This window comes from Oratosquilla oratoria, chromosome 40 (genome assembly GCF_046742065.1).
Source record: "Oratosquilla oratoria isolate Oo_2021 chromosome 40, ASM4674206v1, whole genome shotgun sequence".
Classification (NCBI taxonomy): Eukaryota; Metazoa; Arthropoda; class Malacostraca; order Stomatopoda; family Squillidae; genus Oratosquilla; species Oratosquilla oratoria.
The window spans coordinates 27186713-27196712 of record NC_134816.1 but is presented as its reverse complement, the minus strand read 5'-3'; the positions used below and the strand labels follow the sequence as shown (position 1 = coordinate 27196712).

General features: G+C 36.4%; 1 protein-coding gene across 1 annotated transcript in view; it reads left to right on the top strand.

Moving 5' to 3' along the window:
* The window catches only part of LOC143020724 (dopamine receptor 1-like), a 389347-nt gene that overhangs the window by 553 nt on the left and 378794 nt on the right, over positions 1 to 10000 (top strand). The gene's annotated exons all lie outside the window — the stretch shown is intronic.

Genomic DNA, 10000 nt, shown 5'->3' with positions numbered 1-10000 from the left:
CAAGAAAACTTGAAGAACAAACGCACCGTTTCGTTCATATTTGTTGCATTCGTGGCCTGTGGCTGACAGTACACAGTGCCTGATTGTTCAGTGTCTGACAGTGCCTGACAGTGTATTGTCAGATAGTGCCTTCCTGCCTGACAGTCGTCATCGTCGTCTTCTGACTCCATACGCGCGCGCCGTCAGCGCTGTGGTTTTATTTTTTGTTTTGGCTTTACCTTGTCTATATATTTTCATTATTTCAGTTTTTGTTTTAATTTTACTTTGTCTGGTTTTATTTTGTTTTCATTTTACTATGTCTTGTTTTATTTCTATTTCGTGCTGTTGTATTTTGTATTATTTTATTTTTTCTTCATTTTTTATTTTTATTTTGATCTCGTCTTATCCTATTTTGTGTTATTTTACTTAATTCTGTTTTTCATTTTCATCGTCACCTTCACAGCGGCGACGCTTCCAAAGCTAAATAAAGTTTTACAGCCTTGACCAAAACAGTCGTGAGCACATCCTTACGATACCCCAGACTTATTGCGAAATACACTTGTGGAGGCGTTTATAGAGTCGAAACGAACTCGCTGTTTTCCCATACACATCAATGAAGTCTAACCGAGCGTCCTACGCAGTACACGGATCACCGACTTGTGTTCTACGGCAATATCAGAGCATTAGTTATTCGATACACTTCGTTGGTTTTAACTTGGGATTGAACCTGGAATATATATGTGTGTGTAGCTGGGTTTATCATGTAGACCACTGTTTCCCAACCCTGGGGTTGCCAAGACATTTTTTTTTTTTGCAAAATTATATAAATTCAATACAATAACCATTATGTTAACTTTGCCTTTTATAACCTATTAGCTTTCTTACACATATATTTATTATACTTGTCCCCTACTTTTTACAGTCAACAACTTGTCATATATATTAACACGTATACGATTAGTGGGTCGCGGTCACATCATGAGGAATTGGGGGTTGCCTGAAAAAAAAAAAAAAACTTGGGAAACACTGATGTAGACTTTAGCGTAAATAACACACAAGAAACCCACAGCCGGACAAAATAAACTTCGAATGAAGAGGGCTACAGTTGGTAGCCGAAATATAGAATCTTCTTTCATTCGAGGTTTATTTTCTCTGACTGTGGGTTTCTTGTGTGTTATTTACAAATGTGCTACTACATTTCTGTTTAGACGTGATTCACGCTGCACTCTCGGGTGGAGTGCAGAAGTACCCTGAGGGAAGTCGCCAAGCACCGAGGATGCTTCAGGGTAGCCCGTATAGCTCGGTTGTGGCCACATACACGCTGTGGCCATTTTTGTATATTCTTTTTATTTCGTATTTCCTTTCAAAAATTTTTTATTACGGTTTTACGGTCTTTACCGACCATCTTCTTCCCCCGTTTGACTTTAGGTTATTCTGTAGTTGTATATCTGTTTAGAATCGTTTAACTTTATTTTTTTTCTGATGGGTATTTCCATCGCTCTCTAGCTCGGAGAGGGCACACTTGTTCATGATTTTCTCTGTAGCTGTACTTTACATAAGAACATAATAGAGGAGACTGTAAGAGACCCTAAGGTCTACACTAGGCAATTCCATGTCTATTACCACCTATCACCCCAACCATAAAGTTACCCAGTCTTCTGTTAAAACAAACAGTAGTTCCAACGCTCACTACATGGCTACTAATTTTATTCCATTCGTTAAACATTCGGTTGGTAAACCGGTTCTTGGCTTTTTCAATCTTAAACCTTGGTTGGCTGTAGTTTCACACGAGTCTATTTGTTAATTATATTTGTGTTCAAAGTATCTTCAGAGTTTAACACTTCATACCTCAGGGCGGGTTGTGTGCCCTGTGCATTGGCCATGTTTAAGTCTAAGAAGCTAAATGCTATTTAAACGTTCACTGAACATACGCATTCTTTTCCATGTCAAGTGTGTTACTTTTGTTTTAATACTTTCAAGAAATTGAAAACGTACCCATTCAGGGATTGTTACACTCAAGACATGCAAAGTAGTGGGTTTTATAAAGTGTAATTAATTATCAAAACGATACAAGGTGTGACTCTCAGAGCGTCGGAAAGATGGAGAAGAAATAGGAAATAACCACACAAAAAGAAAGTAAAAGTTTATTGACGAGTTATCCTTAGGGCATGTACGTATCATTCAAGTCTACCTCCTCTAGTCCTGATTTGTATGTTGTTAATGCCCCTCCGAGCTTCTCCGTGGTTCTTTTATTGAGATCATAATGTATTCGCCGATATCAAATCATATTTATCACTTTCGGCTTATGCTGTAACATGGTCGAAGGCTTGTTTTCGAGACCACTTTTGGTCTTCCATCTGCTATTCTCATCTGGCTTTCGGTCGAGATCGTGTGCTGACATCTTAGACACCTGTTTACCCCACCTTGTCAGATCTCTCGCGTATTCAAGGAGTGTTACTGTTACCATCGCGGATCCCTTTGGGACTCCGAACACAAATCCCCCAACCCAGCTTTTCCTATGATCACTCTTCCCATCCTTCTTTCTTCAGAGATTCTCGTATCAGTCTACCAGCTTATCCATATCCCGGAGAGGCGGTAGACTGGAGTTCGTTTTGATATTTAATTGTACTGATACATATATACATATACCAAAGGCTTTTTCACCCTACATGGGGGATAGCCAAAAAGAAAAAGGCATAGAAACCACTCCCACCCATTCCATTTCCTATATATTCCACTCCCCTCCACCCTTCTCCCTCCCTCTTATCTTGACACCTCCTGGATAATTGTACTGATAGTCAAGGAATATGTTGTAACGCCTGCCAGTTGATTATTTTGTTCGTTTGTTATGTTTGAACGTTTGTGTGTTTATGTAGTAGTGGACGCGCTTGGGGCTATGCTCATGGTGTCTCGTCTGTTTTCCTTCACTTGCCAAAAACTTACCTTGGATTTTATTATAGTGTTGTTATAGTCATCTAACTTGTTCCATAGGTCTACATTCTTATGTGGAAAGTTATACTTCCAGAGATCTTTTAAACAGGATTACTTTTCAGTTTTTTACTGCCTCGTTTGTCTTTCCTCTTGAACCGGCATTTTTTTTTCTCAGTTTCTATAAATCGGTTTCCAGTTTGAATATCATCATGATTCTCTCTCTCTCTCTCTCTCTCTCTCTCTCTCTCCCTCTCTCTCCCTCTCCCTCTCTCTCCCTCCTCGAAAGTGGGGAGTCCCAATTTCTTCAATCTTTCCTCATATATTTTGCAGTTTAGCCCAATGGTTATTTTGGTTGCTGCCTTTTTTATTCTCTCTATTTTTCTGCATCTGGCCTCTGTATGTACGAGAAGGTCTTCTGTATGTCTGTATTTGTTATAAATAGCTCAGTGCCTCCCGGCATATTTTACCATTGCGATTAAAAAAAAAAAGAAGGAAAAAAACCGGTTTGACGTCACGAAACTCCACCTATTAGGAGGCCAGGACGGTGCCCCTTACAGAGGACATTGTAGCACGGAGTTTAAAGAGCTATACCCTAGTATTAACTCGGCGGTGGCAGGGTTTGAACCACCACAATCTCGATCTCCGTCGATTACAGTGACGTCCGAACGCCCTGGACTAGAGCGCATCCTTTGTCGTTGCAATTTACTGTAATCCAATCCTTCCAATTTCACTTTTTACCTCGGATCTTTCGCTTCAGTCCTCTGAAGTATCAAAGGCCTCCATTAAATACAGATATATACATATTCCGTCCATCCTTCTATTTTATAGCGAGTTTTGATATAAAACATAGTAATTAACCTAAGTAGATTTGGCGCACGTAGTCTCCGTGTTATGAATACTAATTGTTTGTGGTATAATGTCCAGTCCTTTTTTTTTTTATTAATTATACAACTGTTTTACTTAATATGGCGACTATTGGCGTTGGTCTGAAATGTGGAGACTAATGCTAATTTTAATTTCAGTATAATTTAATTTTGTTTTGTATGTTTTCGTACAGTTTCGTAATGTTATCATCTATACATCGTCTAGTGTAGCGTTTTCCAACCTTTTCCGACCATAGCACCCATTGTTGTTATGTCTAAGCAGTCCAGAACCCTTATCTTGTTATTAGAAGGATAAAAGAAAGCGAGGTGTACTGCTTGATGATTTATTTTCTTGATTTGTTGGAACTGAAAGAAATTGACAATATTGTTTTTAGAAGAAATAAGAACACCCTAGAAAAATAAAATGGCATGGAAAAAGTCAAATATGCACAACTAGGTAATCAATGATACATATATCAATGTGTTTTTTTTGTGTTCATTATTTCCCAGCACCTAATGTAATTGATTTAAGCACCCCAGGTTAGCAAAGGCTGCTTTAGTGTGGATATCTAATGGATACCATTTATCTCGTTCATTTGTGTCATAATTTTCTCTCTGTTTTGTTCTTTAACTTTGTCTTTGTTGGTGTATATACATTATTATAATTTTTTTATATTCTTTACAAACTTCCTTAGTTCTGTCTTATCTCTATGTATGTTTCTTGATTTTGTATGTATTTAGATAAAATGCTTTCACAAGGGTGACGCAGGCAAGGTCATCATATTAAGACAACAGGACAGGACTCGAAGTAATGGATCTGAATTGGACAATTTTAGATTCAAGAAGGAAATAGGCAATAACTGGTTTACAAATAGACTGGTCAATAAATGGAATAGATTTGCTAACCGTGTAGTGAGCGCTAAAACTATCGGTTGTTTTAATAAAAGGTTAGACAACTTTATGGACAGTATGACAGGTGTTAATGGACATGGAACTGCATAGTGTAGGCCTTATGGTCTCTTGTAGTCTCCTTCATTCTTATGTTTCTGGTATACAAGCTCAATCTGTTTCACCCTTTTCATTCTGTATTCCTCCCTTTTTTTTCTATATACTAAGATTTTTCCCTCTTGTAAGAGAGGTAGCCAAATCATAGGCACGTGCCTACCCCCCACCTGTTCCACTTCACAATTAGAAATAAAATAAGTGAACCGGTTTCATGTCCTTGGAGAGATTTCTTTGTTCTGGAGCAAGCACTGTTGTCTCTCTCTATTGTACACTTAATCGCCTTTTCATATATATCTTGTATTCTCATTTTTGTATCGTTCAGTTTTGCATTTCTGTTTGGTCAGTTCATAAAAATATATATTTTTTATTTCTTTATTGTGTTTTCTGGTCTCTGGTTTTCCATATATATATATATATGTATATGTATATACACACACACAAGACATTGAAGATTTATTAGTGTATGACCTAAGAATATAAGAAAGGGGGAGACTGCAAGAGACCATAAGGCCTACACTAGGCAGCTCCATGTCCATAGCCATATATCATTCCCATTCATAAACTTTCTCTAAAATCAGCCGATACTTCCAGCGCTCAACACGTGGTTACTAAGTCTATTATTTCGTTGACCACTTTATTGGTAAACCAGATCTTACCTATTTCCTTCTTGAATCTAATTTTGTTTAGTTTAAATAAATCACTTCGAGTCCTGACTTGTTGTCTTAATATGATGACCTTGCCTGCGTCACATTTGTTACCCTTCATACACTTAAATACCTCTATTGGATCACCCCGCTCACTGCGTCTTTCTAGAATGTAAATTAAGGTACACCTGACCTCATAAGGTAGATTTCTGAGTCCATGTATCATTTTGGTCGTTCTCCTCTGTACTGATATTAAACCATATGTACCACTTATGGCTCGTAATGAAACAAGGTCAATATCATTTCTGTAGGAAGGCAACCAAAAATGTACCCGCATAATCAAGGATCTGACTAACGTCAGATAGCTTGATAACCTCTGCAATTTTATTGACATTTTGTGTCGAGTGTTTTTCGCACATTCGTGTGAACAGGTCTAATCTTGTCGGTTTGTCTTCATTCCCCATTGTTGTTAGATCGATTAGATGTTGGGTAAAGTAGGTTTTAGAGTATTAAGTTGGAGAGATATTTGTTCCGACTCTCGTCTTATTTTACTTATTCTTTATTGCCTTGGTCTGTCATTTCATAGTCGTAAAATTGTTGGCCTTTCGTGTTTTTTTGTTTTTATTTGCTTTTTCTATGTAGGTGTGGGCGTTGCCAGATGTGGTCGTAGTTTGAAAAGCTTCGTTTATAAGGACTTTTGCTGTTTAGTGTCTTTCAAATGAATCAATCAATGGTCAGGGTTGGTTAAAGAATCGGGGATGATATATATATTCGAAGTCGTTGAGAGTATCCAATTATTTGACGGGACGTCGGCAAGAAGATGTACCTGAAATGTATAGAATTGCAATGTCTTTCCTTTAGAGAACTGAGAGAAGAGAGAGTGAGAGAAGGAAAACTAAGAAATTAACACCCAAACTTGCATTCAGAGAAGTTTTAGGTGAAGCAGTGGAGCATATATGGCACAAAAAGAAAGATCGGAAAACCAAAATAGGGGAAAAAGAACCAAAATAGGGGAAAAATGAACCAAAATAGGGGGAAAATGAACCAAAATAGGGGGAAAATGAACCAAAATAGGGAAAAAATGAACCAAAAATAGGACAATAAATGTCTGGAGTAGAACGAAGGTGACACCTTATGCGTAACAATTTGCTGTGTATGCCACATGTGGATTGTGTGGGGAATGAGCTTACCAAAGATTGGTATAAAGTAAGTTTTCAAATAAATGATACTTAAGGAAAAGGGAATAATATCTCCGAAAGCAGTGGGTTCGAATCCTGCATGCGAATGTCATAAAAATGATCATGTCATCATAAAGTGTTCTCCCAAGATTAGAAAAATAACGTTCAATATGCGTGAAGAGCTGGAGTCTGGTATTCATGTTGAAGGGAAGAAGCATAAACACCAGACTCAGTCTGGCGTTTCTGCCTCGCGTGAAGAGCTGGAGTCTGGTATTCATGTTGAAGGGAAGAAGCATAAACACCAGACTCAGTCTGGCGTTTCTGCCTCTCCCTTTCAATGATAACATTGTATGTAAGTGAAACAAATGCATCGGAAGTAAAAACATTATGAATATCAGATAGTTTACAAGAACCGGTAAAACTCATTTTTAAATTAAACGGGACCAATTGTAAGCCTTGAACAAATACATAATGAGATAAATGAAAATGAATGCTTATTGAAAGGAAAACCGAGACAATGTTTTTTTATATATAAAAATGACCAGTGATGATAAGAAAGTCTGAAGTAATTAAGAAAAATCTAAATGAAAATGCGCATTTAAAGGAAAGTCGAGGCAATGCTGATAATGAAAATTACCAATGAAGATGAGAAAAGTAGAAGGGATTAAGAAATTTTGGTGAGTAGTGTGGGTATTACAAAAGATTACAAAGGCGGAACATGCCGACAGGAGACCTTTTGGTCCATAACTAGGTCGAATGCGAAAAAATATGATAAATAAAAGTAAATAAAAAATATCATATTATAATAAATAAAATAAATGCATAGGTGTAGTTAAATAATAAACAAACAGGTAAATAGTAAATAATAATAAATCGACAGATAATAATAAATGAAAATCAAGCAAATAATAAACACAAATAATAATAAACAAATAATATGAAATAAACGAGTCATTACAGCATCTTGCTTAGGTGTTTATCTAAACGAATCTTAAAGCTTCGAACTGAACTACATTGCACTGCCTCAAACGGGAAAGGTAAATCCCACTTTACAAGATCACTTGAAGGAAAAGGCCACTTTTGGAAAAAAATAAATTAGATGAAAAATGATATTTCGAAAATTGCAGAGTGAAGTAAAAATATTAGTTTAATAAAAACAAAAATTCGTACTTAGGATCAGAATATGTAAAGATGGCGGCATACTAGGCATTTCTCTCTAGCATGCTACTTGCTTTTGCTATTTCGTTGGAGTAGAAACTACTTTGGTTACGATCTTTTTTTTTTTCCAAATATCAAATTACTCTTGCGTCACAGAAAGTGAATGACGAACTGAGAAGTTAATCTAAGATACTGTTGATAAGTTCTTACGGATGTCTAGAATATTGTAACCGAAGTCGTTTCTACTCAAACGAAGTAGCAAAAACGAGTAGCATGCTAGCCTAGTGTGCCTCCACCTTAGCGTACTCAAGGATGATAATTAACGAGATTGTAAAAAGGAAAAATTGGTTGATGGACTTCAAGATGATTAATTTAGAAATGTCGAAGTTGTGGATGACAAGAAACAACATGTCATCATAAGAGAAATTCGCTAGTGACAGCAACATTAATCTGAATTTTTTTATGACAGCCGCATGCAGGATTCGAACCCACTGCCTTCGGCCTGTGAGGGTAATCTTACGGGTGGCCGAGAGCAGTGGGTTTGAATCCTGCATGCGACTGTTATAAAAATGATCATGTCATCATAAAATGTTCTAAGATTAGAAAATTAATTTGTTGTAGAAATGACATTTCCTTATTCGGAAAATTATGTGACATCTATAAAAAAAAATTCTCGATGTTTTAGGTGTCAGTGTTTGAGACGCGTGACCGAAAAATGTCTTAATGTCCGAAAATGTGGATTGTGTGATCATAAATATTAACTTTCAGAAAACAAGACAAGCGAAGAAGAATACATAGATAAGGCATGCAAATGAAACTCACATGACAAGTAATGTCCAGTATAGCAAAAAGAAATAGTAAAACTCGAGAACAAAATTAACTTCTTTTTTTCTAACAAGTTGCAAAGTTTAATTAATGACCACAAGGTTGAAAAGACTGTAAAAGACATTCCAGAATGAAAACTACAAAAATTCTTAGAGTTTAGTATTTTGCCTGTAATACCCATCGTTTTCATCCTCAGTGGCAAATGAAATATCCAAGGGGTGATCTAATAAAGGTGTTCAAGTGGATCAAAGGCTTTAACAAGGGTGACGCAAACAAGGTCATCATATTAAGACAACAAGGCAGGACTCACAGTAATGGATTTAAATTGGACAAATTTAGATTTAAAAAAGAAATGGACAAATTTAAATTTAAGAAGGAAATAGGCAAGAAGCGGTTTACTGATAGGGTGGTCAACGAATGAAATAGACTTAGTAACCATATAGTGAGCGCTGAGACTAACGGTCGTTTTAAGAAATGGTTAGACAACTTTATGAATGGGGATGACGGGTGGTAATAGACATGGAACTGCCTACTGTAGGCCTTATGGTCTCTTGCAGTCTCCTTCTTTCTTGTGTTCTTATGTTCTTAAAACAGGGCGGAGGAATGGTAGATGTTGAAATTTGGTCAGCAGTATTTTTTTTTAATTAGTCCCCAACCATTAAAGACAAATACGTGACTCTGGTCCGTAGGGGTGTCCCTGATATTCCTAAGATTATGCAACCAATACCTTATACAGTGAAAAAGTCTTCGAGAATATTTCTGTAGGAGAGATGTCGTATTAAAGAACGTTAACGTGTAAAGCTGAATTTGAAACCGTGAAATTTAAAGATATATAATGATAGTAATGAAAATAGTTATAATAATATAGTAATAAAATTATAATAATGATAATAATAATCTATTATTATTATTATTATTATTATTATTATTATTATTATTTTAATAATGATGAATAGTAAATGAATATGGTAAAAGATAGACATACAAGAAACACGAGAACCTTCAGAAAACGACACACAAATCCTTGTAGGAAGTAAACTTTAATATTCAAAACTGAAGTTTCTATGTGTTTGTTCACTTCACGTTCCTAAGACATAAACTTTATCCACACGTTCACCTTACAACTTCTTTACATTTAGATTATTCATATTCTACATTTTTATTTACATCTACATAGAGACGTTGAGACAACCGTGGACAGTTGAATGCGCTTTCGCGTTGCTCTATTTGGGAGCCCGTTTTCTCTTTCACTTCCTTTTTCCTGATGTCGTCCCACTTTGGCTTCACTTTCTTAGTGTTTGTTGGTTGTGGCAATCTGTGAATCCAATCCCCTTATGCATTAGCACAAGGTGATCAGATCCTTCTCCTTCCTTCTTCGGATGAGAAATCACGTGTGTCCCTCTCGAATTCTGGAACT